Here is a 16,600-nt window from a genome sequence, read left to right as displayed (position 1 = left end):
TCTGAGCTCTGCAAGTTCCTGACCTGGGTTTGGGTCTGAACAATAATATGTTGTTGTTGGACTCAGTCATCATCAGTCAGCCACTATCATCTCTGATGTTTCAGACCTTTGGTCTGGGATTCCTGCCCTGGCTATTTCTCTGTAAACTTCATGCTGGGCAGGAGGCTGGAACTGAGACCATGCTCTACCCCTCGCATCTCAGCCACTTCTAAATTTGTTCTTACCTAGGTCAATATTCCAGGGCCTTCTATCACTCTTCACCCTGGACTGCCATCCCTGAGAACAAGTTCCCTCTTCAGTCCACTCTGCATCTCTGGCCTAGAACTGAGCAGTGGATGGTACAGCTGACAGTCCTTATTACTTTCCCCAACATGAGGTCACCATGCCCCAGCATGAATTTCAGATCTCTTCTTGCCCTCTTGCATTACCTCTCCCTGTGCTTCATGCCTATGAGTTCCTGGTCAGTCCCTGCCCTTCTGTGTCAACAGATCTCTCTGCCTCTCTCACTATGCTGACCTGGGCTTAAAAAGTAACTCATTATGACTTTTTCTTGAATTTTCCTAGGATTGGTTCTGGTGTGCTTTGTAGATGTATCTGGAGATTTTTTGTTGTGTAGGAAGATCTTATTTATTTCTTTCTGCTATTCAGCCATCTTAAATCTACCTAGCTCTTTGCAAGTCTTCTGGGACAGGTCTGATAGCCATTGCCCTCTTCTCCCTTCTGCTTCTGCTAGGAAAGAAAAAAAGCCAACTCTTCTTCCATTCACTCAGTCAACAAACATTTGGTCAGCACTCACTGTGTGTCAGACACTGTGACAAGCAATGGATGTGTGTGTGTGTCACATCTTCTCAAACATGTCAATAGAAAGTGTACTAAGCCTTCCCTTCATCCACAATGCTCTCAAGAACCAGGGCTGTTCTAATTTGACCATCATCCCCTACTCTCCCATCTCCCTTTAGCAAACAATGCTCTGAGATGTAGCCACTCTGCTTTTTCTTATTTCTCCCCTGCACAAATTCCCTATGAATAGACACTGAATTCTTATACTCTAAATCTTGCTTCAATTTATAATGAATAGATGGGTAGCAAATGACATTTGGGATGAAAGGAGAATGTAACATCTCATCAGGTGCTAATGCACATCTAACTAAGGGGAAAGCTTAATTCCCTACAGCCGCTGAAATGTAAAGTCTAATAGTCTTACTTTTAAGGTAATATGTAAAATATCTGGCTCAGATTCCATCTACCTCAGATGGAATCTGTCCCACTTGTGAAAATGAGCATCACAAAGGGTGAGATTTCTTAAGACAACCCAATATGGCAAACCTTTAATAAACTTTGTCTTTCTTTGGCTGTGAGAAAAAAAATACATTAAAAATCTAAATATTTCTCTGTATGACTGCTGTGTGGTTATTTCTCTCTTGCATTGTATATTCTATAGAGTTTTCTTAGCAGCAGAGCTTAGAAAAGGTTATTATTTAAACAATTATAACCTATTAAGTGACATAAATGTTTTCCATTTTGCCTGCTAAAACAATGGGGAACAATTTGACGGTAAAATAGTTTTAAAGAACACATGGAGAATAAAAGAAATCATACTATTTTTATTTCTTCTCACAAAGTTTCTTATTGACAATCAGTCATTAATGATGATCATGATGATGATAGCTCACGTTAATTCAGTTAACCACTGATGATTAATCAACCATCACGTATTTATTGAACATGTGCTTTGTATCAGGAATCATGCTATGCAAAGTTGCCAGTGCCCTCAGAAATTACTTGTGTCTTGTAATTCATCTGCACATTCTGTTCCTCCTAGTAGAATATTAGGTCCTTGAGGGTAGGGGTTAGATTTTTTTCTTTGTTATAAAGGACTTCAAGATTATGCCATAGAAGTATAGGTTGCAGGAACTGTGTAAGAGAAGACTTAGGTGACATGAAAGTTGTCTTCAAGTATTTGAAAAGGTTAAGATGTATTCTATTTGTCTCTAGGGTGAAAATCTAGAAACAATGAGTAGAACTTTCTAATGAATGAAAACAGATTTTTTGATCTAGGTCAAAAGACCCTTCCTAAAAATTAGAGCCATCAAAAAATGGAGTGAACTGCCTCTCAGTATGGTACTTACCTCTTCCCTAGAAGACTTCTAGGGGCAGCTACATGGTGCAGTGAATAGAGCACCAGACCTGGAGTCAAGAGGACCCTAGAAGACTTCTAAGGAAAACTGAATGACCCTTATCAACAAATTTATACATAGTATTCCCATTCAGATAAAAGTTTCATTGAAATATCTCTGAGATACCTTGATACTGTGAGATGTTTTGAATTAGCTGAACCAGGAATTCTGACTTGAAATCCAGGAATCTTTCTACCATACCATGCCATCTGAATATCCATTTGACAAAGTCAACAACGAAATGCCATTGATTTTAAATGCATAGCCTCTAGACTATATTTAAACATTCAACTACTTTGGACATGTTGGACTGAATCATCTGGTCATTTCAAAGAGCTAATGTGATGATTTTTTTTCTTCACCACTGAATTTATGAGTTATTTTACTAAATTGAATAAAATCAAGCTAATTATTTTGTTGCCATATAGTTGTAATATTCTCCCTACCAACTTTAGGTCATATTTCCAACACTCAGCTATAACTTTTCAATCACAGAATTGTAGCCTTTCTGGGTGTTGCCAAGATCACACATTTAGGGCTGAGCCTAGAGCTCGGAATCCTAACCATATAGCTTCCTATTTCAATTATTCTTGACAATTAGGCACTAAGCTCAATTGTCTCCCACTGCTGAAAAAGTAGAAGTGTTGTTAGTGGGCTTAAAAATCCTATACTTCATTCATAGGGTGCTCAGGGAGGAGTAGACCCTCTGGTGTGAGAGCTTGCCAAGTACTTTTCAGGGCTGATCAGCCATCTTCGGGGTCCAACTTTCACTCAACCCTCACTTTTGGCTCCAAAAAGCTATAGCATGCACCGCGGCTGCACTCTGGTAAAATGATGTCCACAGACAGGCTAAACCAGGTTGAGGGTAACCAATAGGCTTCAAACCTATCATCGAGCTAGAGAAATGTCTATTCCAAGCATGTGAAGACTTCCCCTGGTAGAATGGGCAGATGAGAGCAATTTGATCCAATGGCCATGAAGGTGGTTGAAGCAGGCACTGTGGAGTGCTTAGAGCTTGGTCAGATATCGAAGACCTCAAGGTCTTCACCAGTCATCCCAGGCCATCACCAGTTATCCTGACTTTTGTCTTGGAAGAGAGAATGAGACTGACAACTTTGTGCAACTCTGCCTCACTTAGATCCAATTCGTGCATGAATCAAGACTTCACCCCAATTTGTCATTGGTCCTCTTCTAAAAGGGGGATGAACAACAACAAGCACAACAGCAACCACAACATCAACAACAACCTCACAGCAAAGCCCTGATGGCTCTCCCCTAATTACATCTATTTTTACCAGTGCCACATTCCCCTTTGTATAGTTAGACATTTAGAAGTACATAACCTTTTGGTAGCAAGGGGAAAGGGAACATGGCAAGCTATATCCCTGCAGTTAATGGGGAAAAATTATTTGCCCAACTAATGAAATAAAAAAAATTCTTCTGTATATTGGAAAAGAACCAAAATGACTTTCTTCAGTTTACCTTTTAAGGTAAGTTGGGTGAAAGTTGGATGCCAAAGGTGGATGACCAGCCCTGAAAAGTGCTCAACAAGACAAAATTCTCTTTTACCAGAAAATAACTCCATATTTTTGATTCAGGCTAAATTTCCTTAGATATATAGTGCTCTACTTGAAGCAGCCATGTAAAGATAAATAGATTGTGGATATCCTTATCAATCTGCTTCTTTTATGTTTTGTGCTTACCACCTCTGTCACACTGAGTCATAAAACTGCAGTAATAGTAGGAAGTTATTCACATCTCTGTTCCATAAATTAGGTGTTTAAGTTATTTCAGATTTCTTTATTTTGTAACAATCAAATGGATTTCTTCATTACTTTCTGGAAATGGAAATTTATTAGAGCTTGTAAGATGGAACATTAAGCACTCTATAATCATGAGAGGTTATTTTTCTTGAAATTTCATAGACTGTATTTTTAATGAAATAATTTTAATCAAGTTTATGAGTGGGGCAGGCATGCGAAACTTCAAAGCCTTTCTTAAATCACAAACCATATATGATTACAGCCAGATGAGACTTTCAAGATTGTCTCAACCAAAATCCTAATTTTTAGAAGAAGAAATTGAGGCCCAAAGAGGTGAAGAGACTTGACCCAAGTTTATTCATTGTGATAGCAGATTTACTCATAGGATCACAGCTGGAAAGGACCTTAGAAGGTATAAGTTAACTTCCTCATTTTATTGATAAGGAAACTGAGACTTCAAGGGGGAAAGTGATTTGCCTACAGTCCCAAAGATAGAAATGAACTGAACTAAAATTCAAACTTAGGCCATTGACTCCAAATATGAAGCACTATCCCTCTATCACTGTTTTAGAACCCTGGTCTCCCACCCCTTGGCCTGTGTTTTACAATACAATGAACCTTTTAAATGTTATACTTTGAATCCTTTCAAGTCATTAATTAACACTTCCTTCTGCCCTCCATAAGATCCAAATTGCCATCCTCAGCCACACCCCAGCCAATGATAACTGGTTACCTCATAAACCTAGTTAAAGGCTGAGAATAAACAATTAAAATGCCCTTACGCAAGGACCATGGTCAGTTCCTTGGTTCAAATATCAATCAATACAACATTTATTAAACACCTACTATGTGCTAAGCACTGAGGTTACAAAAAGAAGCAAAAGACAGTCCTTGCCCTCAAGTATCTCACAGTCTAATTAGGGAAACAATAGGCAAGCAAGCTATACGTGTGATAAATAGGAAATAATTAATAAAGGGAAGGCATTGGGATTAAGAGGAGCTGGGGAAAGCTTCTTATAAAAGATAGGATTTTACATGACAGGAAAACAAGTAGGCAGAGATGAAGAGGGAAGATATTCCAGGCATAAAGGACAGCCAGAGAAAATGCCTGGAGCCAAGACACAAAGTATCTTGTTCAGCCAGGAGAAGGCCAATGTCACTGAATCGAAGAGTATATGTCAGAAAGTAAGGTATAAGAAGACAGAAAGGTAGGAGTAGCAAGTAGGGAGTTCATGGTGAATGGCTCCAATTTTTTTTTCCTGTAAAATATGAGGCAAAGTTCTCAGCTGAGAGTAGGGTTGGGGTGGGGAAGGGAAACCATGAGAGGTCTGAGGAGGGATGAAAATGTTTCAAAGAGCAACTGTGAAATAGGTGAAAATTAAGAATGTCCATACTTGATATAAATCAAAAAACATTTGTTAAGTACTTAAGTACAAGGCTATAGGTCTACAAAGACAAAAATCAAAATAGCTTCTACCTTCAAAGAGCTTATCATCTGCTGGCAGGTACAACACAGGCTCATAGTATAATGGGTGTTGCTTAGAAAGGGGCATTTGACTGCATTCTCATCATCACTCACCTTCTTTTCTTCTTTCTGAATATTTAATCGACATCTTCCTGTTATAGCAATTAACTAAATTTTTTAGCTTTTGGGCAATATAATGGTCCATGTGATTTTCTCCTCAGCAGCTTGATTGAGTTTATATTCAATGAAAAGTTAGTAGTAAAATAACCACAATTCATGGCCTCCAGTTAGGAAATTTCCCAGTATGTCAACAGAGGCCCATATCTTGGCCTTTATTTCAATTTATCTTTATCTGTAGTTAACCCCTTGCTTTTTATAGCTGAGGCAAAATTCATCTTACTGGAAACATGTAAAGAACCAATGAGAAAATGCTACTTTATTTGTTAATGGATCAGAATGAAGAGAGGAAGTTAGGGAAAAGGCAGATTTTTTTTGGTTCTTCCTTCAATCCTTAAAGAGTTAGGTAAACCCGTGGCTCTACTCCCAAATCTTCCATGCCAAGATGGCTGCCTCCTGTGATCTCTCCCTTCTATGCCACAGCTTTTTCATTCTCCTTTTGCCTCTTGCCTCTGTGTCACCAGTTATTGCTGGTCTTAGCTAATTACATCTTGAATCTGGGAGGGCTGCTACTGTGGCTCAGTTATTGAGGTCTCCTTCCTTCCTCTTTGCCTGCCTCTTAAGGATTATGTATAACTCTTTAAGAATTCCAGAGCATGACTCAATACTTGCAAGCTCTTAAAGTCAAAAGGAAAATAAATGTGTTTCTGAAATTCAAATCTCTAGATGCCTGTCAATTCTCAAACCCCAATACTTTCTATTTATAATATAGGTTTAGAAGTGAAAGGGACCTTATAGATATCTATTCAGGTAGTTAAAAACAAAATATATGAGGTAATTTAGAGGGTAGCATGCTAATATTTAGAGGCCTTATGTCAGGGGTTAATCACTTTTTTATCATTAATCCCTTTTGTAGTCTTGGAAAAGCCTGTATATTCCATTTATGAATAGCATTTTAAACACATAAAATAAAATATGTAAGTTCATAAAGGAAACCATAGTTCAGTAAAAATAAAGATGTATTTTCCCATCCAAGATCAAAGATCCCCTGAAATATCTATCCAAACACCTTCCTTTGGGGTTCCATGTACTTCAAGCTAAGAACACCTGTCTTGTGGAGAGAGTGCCTTTGATCTATACTTTGAAGGAAGATATGGATTCTAGGAGATGAGAGTGAAGAGGGAGGATATGCCACACATGGGGAGCCACTTGTGCAAATGCATAAAGGCGGAAAATGATATGCCCAGGAGGAGGAACTAGCAACAAGGTTTGACTGGAATGGAGAAGGAAAAAAGTAATAGGAAATGATATGGGGGAAGTGGGAAGGGGCAGATGGTGGAGGGCTTTAGAGGAAGGCTGGGTATGTCATGCAACAACAGGGGCAGTCTGGCTCTGGGTTGTAGCTGATGCTAGATGGTTGTAACCCATTTTATTTTATTTTTCAAGCAAGAAGCTCACTCACACTTTGCTTTCCTGTGCTGATTGTTTGGAAACCAAATGGTGGCTCAGGCGTGGGGCCCTCCCAGTTCAAATGTGCAGAAAAAATAAAAGGAGAAAATTTTCTGCAGCACTTCACTGGTATCTTAATCCTAAAATGCTGTTACTTGTTTAAGCAGCTCACTGTCCTTACCAGGTCACTCCAGAGCTTGGCTTCTTAACATTTTTGTGCCATGTTGTCTTTTATTAGTCTAGTAAAGAGCCTAAAGGAGTCCTAACAATAATATTTATAAATGCATAAAATAAAATAAAAATCAAAGGTGAATGATGATGATGATGATGATGATGATGATGAAGGAAATCAAAGGTTAGTGAATTTAAGATGTTGTCCGAGTTCATAGACTCTGAAATTTAAGCACAGATCCTTTTTGGGTCTAGAGTTTGACTTAATAGTCTATCTTATTTTATTTTTGTGTCTTGGGGGAAAAAACCCTACAAAGGATTCCATTGAAGAGAAACATATTAACAACTTTGGGGGGTAAATATTCTAAGGAACCTGCTATTCAGTTGCCAGGCTCAATAATAATAATAATAATAATAATAGTCCGATAAATCAAGAAAATAATTTTCTTAGTGATTATGCAGCTACTACTCTGCCAATTTAAAGACGGGGGAAGGGTGTAATTATTACAAAACTTTATTGATCCTAACTTTATCCACTCCATACTTAGGGACAAAATTTTTATTCAATACTGCTCATTCTAGCATAGCATTGGGAATGGAATTGGAATGTATATGGGATGGAACTAGAATTAGAATAAGAAACTTAGAAAACAAAGTCCTGGAAGGTTTTATTTGAAATTCTTTTCTGTTATTTTATGGTCTGCTCTCAGTTAGTTCTGCTAAGATTCTAATTGAATTAGCATTAAATGTAGTTTTTGTTTTGATTTTTGTTCTCAGGGCTCTCCCTTTTCCCCTGTTACATAGTCTGGTATTCAGCTGTAGCTGCAGCTGTAAAGCAGGAGAATTCTGGTCTACAGGTGTATAAATCAGGCTAGTGCATGATAAATGGGCTATAGTACATTAAGTTCCATGTCCCCAGAAAGAGATGAATAGGTTTTGAAGGGGACAATGTTCTTCCAGTCCATCCAGAGTCCTTCTTATCTAGTTGTTCCTGCCTGCCCATGCAAACATGGTCTGGTGAGTCATATTTGCATCCAGAAATTCAAATACCCTGGTTTTATTTTTTGAGAATTTTTTTTTATCTGTGACTGAAGAGGAAAGAGCACTGACTGAAATCCAGGGAATGAAAATGCCACACAAATGCCACCGCTGCCAAGAAGAAGGCCTGTTTTACCCAGTGCTCTTGAGTCTTTCATTCTCAAAGCAGTTGCACACAAAATAATTTAGCACTTTGCATTGCAGCCCCAATCTCTGGACATGACCAGTACACATGGGCATGTGAAATAAAGATTCAGAATACCGGGTACAGGCCTTAATACAATCTGTCAGAACTGGCAGAAGGTAGAGCAGGTGTCAGCATTCACACAATAGATGCAAGCAGCCCTCTTTCTGCATACAAATTTTACAGAAGAGTACAACAGGCAAAAGACCTTGTGGGCAAGAATTCCACACACCTGATGAATATTTTGAAAATTATAGGCATAATCAGGCTGACAATGCACCAGATCTTGTGGCTATGTTTATCATTTAGCAATATGTTTCAAAAAGGGAACATCAGCTGCGAATCCTGTAATTCTCAGGATGAATAAATAGATAAAGCTTTTTATTAAGCACTTTGTGCCAGGAATAGTGCTAAGTGCAGGGATGAACTTGAACCCAAGTTGTTTTAACTCCAAGGCCAGCTTTCTATACAGTTTCCTATAACTGACTCTCTAGGAATCAATTCTCATAAGCTTTTTCTCTGTGAAATGGGAGGAAATAGATTTTTGTTATGAGGGTATTATAAAATCAATGAATTTGGTGAGTTAACAGAAGTAAGACAAGAATGGAAGCATGCTAAAGAAATAAAATATCACTGGATCTGGAGGGTATGTCATTGAATCTCAACTCTGCTACTTACCATTTGTGACTTAGGGCAAATAATTTCCTCTCTATACATCTCAGTTTCTTTGTTAGGGGTTAGGGATTAGGCCAGATGATTTTAAAGATCTCTTTCAGCATCCTGTGATGCTGTGACTTACTATAATTCTTGGGTTTTTTTTGTTTTGTTTTTTGGCAGGGCAGTTGGGGTTAAGTGCTTGGCCAAGGTAACACAGTTAGTATATGTGTCAACTGTCTGAGGCCTAATTTGAACTCAGATCCTCCTGACTCCAGGGCCAGTGCTCTACTCACTGTGCCACCTAGCTGCCCTACTGTAATTCTTAGAAATTCCTCATCCAGAAATCCATTCTCCTGACCAGTGAGTCCCTAGCATAGATCACCACTTTATAAGCATTCCCCTGCCATGGTGACTTCATTCCCAGCTAAATTCACTCTTTTATAATTTTCTGCCTCTTCAATAGCAGTCTTACTTCTCCCATTTTTATTAGTTTTCCAGTTCTGCTTTATGTTTTGTTTCTACCCTTTAGAATGTAAGCTCTTTGAGGGCAGAGACTATCTTGTTAGCATGTATTTGTATCCTCCACACTCAGGTCTTTTAGAAAGGGAGCAGAAAGCCCATGTATTTCCACTTAAAACCAAGTGACATTAAGACACCCTTCTTGTCAGATGTGATCATCTCCATTCTCAATAGTCATACTATTTATAAAACGTAACATTGGTGTGGCAAAAATGAATGAAATTAGTTTGCCTTAAAGGCTAGAGTTAATGGAGATCACAAGGGAAAGACAATGCAGAATGAACTGTACAAATGTGCCTTTTCCAAATGAATTAGGGATAAGATATGCAAATAGAAATGGCATTTTGATCTCATCCATCACCATAGTTCTCTTGCTTAGAAATAGAAAGAGATGAAAAAAGTTGGTGGGAAAACTCAGAACTCCATCTAGGGGCCAGAAGAAGGAATGAACAGTGAATGGTTCATTAAATTCTTATATGTAGGTTAAAAACAGGTAAAATCAAACTAACTGAAAACACATTGACCAACTCTATCTTCTTGGTCAATGGTGGCACCAGTAGGGGCTCATATTTATCTAAGCAAATTTGCAAAGTAAAAATGCTCTCTCTCTCTCTCTCGCTCTCTCTCTCTCTCTATTTCTCTCTGTCTCTCTGTCTCTTTCTCTGTCTCTCTGTCTCTTTCTGTCTCTGTCTCTCTCTCTCACACACACACACAGAAACACACACACAGACACACAGACACACAGGCACACACACACACACACACACACACACACACATACACACATACACACACCCCAATACTTATCTTCAAACTTATCCAAATGACTTAAAAGAATCTCGAAAGTTCAATTTATACTTCTCTCTCATCATCCTGAGAAATGGCTCTCAGAGCAGCTTGTTAAACAGTGAGTAACAGTAAAAGAGCATTTAGCAATCTGCTCCGCATACACCACCTTTCCAGCCAAATTGTACCTATTGAGTTAGAGTAATGGAACTCTGGAACCTAAGCAAGCACCAGCAGAATATTTTACAGGCTGTGCAGTGGTTATTGAGAGCAACTGTTTCATAATTAGCATATATATGGATGACTTTCTTTCTAAGCACTTTATTATCGTCACAGTAATTCAATAAAAGTATTCTAAACATTTACAGTGTGGAGTACTTCTGATGATTTACACTTCTTGAATGGCATACACCATTTGGCACATTCTCATTTTTAAAAAAGTCACTTTTCATAGCTGTGGATTGCATGTATAATCTGGGAATCCATGGGTTTGCTATGAATCCTAATTTCCTGTGTGATGTTATAAGCCATCCCAATGAATTTCTTCCTTCTCTATAACCCAGATGCTTGTCATAATGGCTAAAGAGATAGACTTAGCATAAGGACATAAACAGCTCCCGTTCTGCCTCTCATAACATTCTGCATTGTGTGTCCCTGGGCAAACCATTTTACCTTTAGAATCCCTAAGCAATCCCTGATAAATCTCTAAGACCACAAGTCTGAAGAACAGTTACTCATCTAATTGCTAGTTTCCTCACTGACCTGGTTGCTACCAATAGTTACAGACTTCCTACTGCCATAAAAAGACATAGTCTATCATCCACAATATTCAAATTAACTGGTTGAGATTTTGCTGAAATTTCTCCTTTAAAAAGAGCAAAATTATATGTACATTTAATCTGTTCCACTTGATTCCATTTTTAAAAGTCCGTAAATAAGCTTCATTACAAAGAAAAGTCTCCTCGTTCTGTGTGTGTGTGTTTTTTTCATTTCGACCTCCTTGTGGTTATGCCATTTTAGGGTAGAATAAATTCTATCTCTGGGTTTCAGTGGGCCGAAGTTTGGTAGACGAAAAATGGATGAAAACTCCCTCCAGACTTTCAGATGGGTCATGGTTACATCCATGAAACTTGTTTCTTGTATCAGTAACAGTGTGCCTTTTGATTGCTGCTCCATGTCCAAAGATTTCCCATTCCCCTACATCTATTTTCCATGGACTATTTTGCTCTAGTTTTGTCCAGCATTCCATCTTACCTTCCTATAGGTACAAGGAATGGGAAGCATCCTGGGAAAATAGAAAGTGCTGTCATTCTTAGTCACTGCTATGAATTAATGTATGTATGTATGTATGTATGTATCTGTCTATCTATCTAGTCAGTATCAGAATTACTGGTGCTATGAAAGACAAGGGATAGTCATCAGAAAATAATCTCCTTCTTTTGACTCAAGCACCTATACTACTTGGTCAAGGTCAAGTCACTTAACTTCTCTGTTTGGGTTTCCTCCTCCATAGAATGAAAATGATAATAGCACCCATCTCACAGGGTTGTTGTGAGAAACAGAAGAGATAATATGTGAAAAGCACTTTGTAAACCTTAGAGTGCCATATAAAGGACAGGTCAGCAGGTCAATAACACTTATTACGCTCACTGTATTACTATTAATCTCCCAATGCCCTCAGGAGACTCTGTAGTACTATAAATCTTCAACCAGTTGCCAATCAACATTGACAAAGGGCTTTTTCACACCAGTAGTTCCCCACACTAATGAAATCACAGTATGGCTCTAAAATATCTCCTCTAACTTAGGTAAATGCTAAAAATAAATTAAATAAAAAATCATAAATGGATAAGAGTTGTTTACTTAATCATCTAATCACAGTAGAAATAAATATATTCATGGTTCTTCTTTTTGGAGTTCTTCAAGTTTTGCAGAGTATTCTAGATAATAACAATATCTGATATTAAACAATATCTAAGTTTCTCCAAGTGCTTTCTGTATATCATCTCATTTGAGACTCAAGACAATGCTTTGAGGAAGGGGGCACTATACCTATCATTATCTCCTTTCTACAAAGAAATAACCTAAGGCTAAGGAGTTAAATGACTTGCCCAGGGTCACAAAGCTAATTTGTTTTTGAAGCAGAATTTAAACCCAAATTCCATGAATCCTAGTCCAGTACACTCACTATGCCATGCTCTGATTTACTCTAAGTATTCTATTCCCATTTTACAGATGAGGTTAAGTGCTTTGTCCAGAGTCAAGTGAGTAGCACTGGGAATCGATGTCATTATTTTCTAACTCTCCTCCAGTGCCTTTTATTAATACATCTCTCCCCAATTCATAACCTCTGATTAAAATATGGAAACTTTTTAGTGCTTGGTGCCAAATGAAAATATTGACATGAACATTAATGAAAAGTCACTAACCTAATAAGAGGCTTCTGTTTAGACCAGCATAGTACAATGGTTAAAAATCCCACTGGATTAAGAGCTAGAGAAACTGGGTGTTAAGACTAATTCTGCCACTTGCATGCCTTTGGTCATGTCCTTTAAGTTACCTGGGTCTTAGTTTCTTCATCTATAAAATGAAAGAGGCTGAAATGGATAACCTTTTAATGTCTCATATACCTCTCATCCCATAATTCTTCTCTGTTTTCCTTCCCCATCCTGATTTCAAATGTTTAGGAGAAAATCTAGGAAACTCAATAAGCTACATCTGACATGGTCACCCAGTGGCAGTCTCATTTGGAATGGGACCATGGAATATTGTCAGACTTTAGGATTCTGTTTACATAAATCTTTGTGTCAAGTCTTTCTTTATGCTCTCCAAATGCTTTGATGCTTTACAGAACTGATGCAGGGGAGCTTCTGGGCACTTCAGAAACTAAGGGCCAGTTGTTTAACTAAAAATAAAAGGAGAAGTTACATCAAATTCTCAGGTCTCCTCATGCCAGAAATAAACAGTATGTTCTCCTGATATAAAATATAAAGATGAGATTGAAGAATTAATATTTCTTTTATATTTGCATGTCCATTGTTAAGTTAGAGTATATTAAGACTGAAATTAAGCTTTTATTTAAAACATTAAAAATATTTGAGTGTGCAGAAAAGGAGATGAGGGTAACAAAAAAGTCAAATTACTAATGATTCTAGTTCTTTTGTAAAGCAAAATATTATTGTTTCAAATTATCCCTATGGGATGAATTAAATAGAAATCAGGATGGAAAAGGAAGACAAGGAAAAATCCAAGAAGCAGCGATTATGTAGCCAGAAAATACCAGTGACAGTGATCTAGACCGATGTGTCAAACATATGGCAGGCAACACTCCCAGAAGAACCAGATTAAAATGTAATTGGGAAATATTTAATGAAGAAAATAAAAATACAATAGAACATAGATAATGTTAATGTATGGTTTTCCAAGTCAATATGTCACTCACAAGGCTCATCATGTACAGTTTAATGGCCTGCATAGTTGAGTTTAACACGACTGATCTATACCAACACCCTCATTTTATAGATAAGAAAATTGAGGACCATGTGAGTTAAGTGACTCATTATTGCATGAGTTGGCAGAGTGTGGGATAATCCCATTTTCTCTAAACCCAGAATTCTTTCCATTATGTTGTGATGGTTCTCTAAGGTAGGAAAGATAAAACAGGAGATTATAAAGCTAATACCTCAATCAGTAAATCACCAAGGCTTTATTAAGCCCTTCCTAATTATGTGTCAGGCATTGTGCTAAGTGCTAAGGATACAAAAACAAAACATAAATAATATATATAATATTCAATGAACATTAAGAAGCAGTGTAACTTTAGAAGGAAAGGCACTATTATCTGTGGTGATCAGCAAAAGCCTCCTGTGGAAGGTAGCACATGACCTGAATTTTGAAAGAAACCTGGGATTCCAACAGCAAACATATAGGCACAGAGACATGAGGGAGAATATAATTTATAGGGAACAACAAATAAGCCCATTGGAAAAGATTGTAGTGTGGAGAGGTAGAAATGATCCAGGTTATGAAATGCTTTAAATGGTAAACAGGAGCTTCTATGTGATCCTCATTGCAGCAGTGAGTCATTGGAGTTCATTGAGTTGGTGGTAAGGGGTTAACGGTCTGATCAGAATATATGGAAAACCACACTGATCAGAGCAGGAAGAGACTGGAGGTAAACATGTCTATTAAGGTGCTATTGAAATGATGCAGGCAAGACATGATGAGAACCTGAACTTGGGAGGTGGCTCTGTGACTGGAGAGAAGGGGAGAGATGTTGTGGAGATGAAAAGATTTGACAACTGAATGGATAAATGGGAAGAAGTGAGTTTACAACACTCAGTTCCACAAGTTTTTGAGGTCCAAATTTTCTTCCCCTCCATCCCCTACCTCCTCCCCACAAAAAGCATGGAATCTGATATATGTTCTACATGAGAAAGAAGAAATAAAACCAAAAAGAAGAAACAGAAAAAAAAAGAGAAAGCAGACAGTTTGTCTCAATCTGCATTCAGACTCCACAGTTCTTTCTCTGGATGTAGATAGCTCTTTCCATCATGAGTGCTTTGGAGATGTCTTTGAACCTTGTATTGCTGAGAAGAGTCAAGTCTATCAAAGTTAGTCATCACAGAATCAATATGTCTATGGTTGTGTATAATGTACTCCTCATTCTGCTCCTCTCACTCAGCATCATATCATGTAGTTCTTTCCAGGTTCTTATGAAGTTCATATGTTCCCTATATCTTATAGCACAATAGTATTCCATTACATTCATATACCACAACTTGTTTAGCCATTCCCCAATTGATGGGCATCTCCTTGATTTCCAATTCTTTGCTACCACAAAAAGAGCTGCTATAAATATTTTTGTACATACAGGCCACTTTCCCACTTGTGTGATCTCTTTGGGATACACCCCTAGACGTGGTATTGCTGGGTCAAATGGTATGCACATTTTTATAGCCCTTTGGGAATAGTTCCAAATTGCTCTCCAGAATGTCTGGATCAGTTCTCAACTCCACCAACAATGTAACGGTGTTCCAATTTTCCCGCATCCTCTCCAGCATTTATCATTTTCCTGCTTTGTCATGTTAGCCAATCCGACAGGAACGATGGGGCACCTAAGAGTTGTTTTGATTTGCATTTCTCTAATCAATAGTGATTTAGAGCATTTTTTCATATGCCTATAGATATCTTTAATTTCCTCCTCTGAAAACTACCTCTTCATATCCTTTGACCATTTCTCAATTGGGGGATGACTTGTATTCCTATAAATTTGTCTCAGTTCCCTGTATATTTTAGAGATGAAGCCTTTATCAGAGACACTAGTTGTAAAGATTTTCCTCCAATTTTCTGCTTCCTGCCTAATCTTTGTGGCATTGGCTTTGTTTATACAAAAACTTTTCAATTTAACATGGTCAAAATTATCCATTTTGCATTTTGTAATTCTCTCTATCTCTTGTTGGGTGAATTCTTCCCTTTCCCATAAATCTGACAGGTAAACTATTCCTTGTCCTCCCAACTTGCTTATAGTATCAGCCTTTATTCCTAAATTGTGAACCCATTTTGACTTTATTTTGGTATACAGTCTAAGATATTAGTCTATGCCCAGTTTCTGCCATACCATTTTCCAATTTTCCCAGCAGTTTTTGTGAAATAGTGAATTCTTAGCCCAGAAGCTGGATTCTTTGGGTTTATCAAACAGCAGATTGCTATAGTCATTGACTAATGTATCTTGTATACCTAACCTATTCTACTGATCCACCACTGTTTCTTAGCCAGTACCAAGTCATTTTAAAGACTGCTACTTTACAGTACAGTTTAACATCTGGTATGTCTAGGCCACCTTCCTAGAATTTCTTTTCATTAATTCCCTTGATATTCTGGACCTTTTGTTCTTCCAGATGAATTTTGTTATTATTTTATCCAGTTTTGTAAAATAATTTTTGGTAGTTTGATTGGTATGGCACTGAATAAGTAAATTAATTTAGGTAAAATCATTATTTTTATTATATTATCTCGGCCTAACCACGAGCAACTGATAGTTTTCCATTTATTTAGATCTGAATTTAACCATCATTTATTAAAACTGGAACTATCTAGGCCAGCCCATCACTGAGTAGAAGTAGAGAACCACAGGGTAGAATATGGGATCCAAAGTCACATAGTAAATTGGTGATAGGCCTGGGCCTACACACCAGGACTTCTGTTTCCCAGTTCACAAGTAGTGCAATATATTAGTTCTTTTCTTCCCCTTCTATCAATGAAAATCAGCCTT

This window comes from Trichosurus vulpecula, chromosome 6, assembly GCF_011100635.1.
Source record: "Trichosurus vulpecula isolate mTriVul1 chromosome 6, mTriVul1.pri, whole genome shotgun sequence".
In the NCBI taxonomy this organism is placed as follows: Eukaryota; Metazoa; Chordata; class Mammalia; order Diprotodontia; family Phalangeridae; genus Trichosurus; species Trichosurus vulpecula.
Note: the sequence above shows the minus strand (reverse complement) of the source record.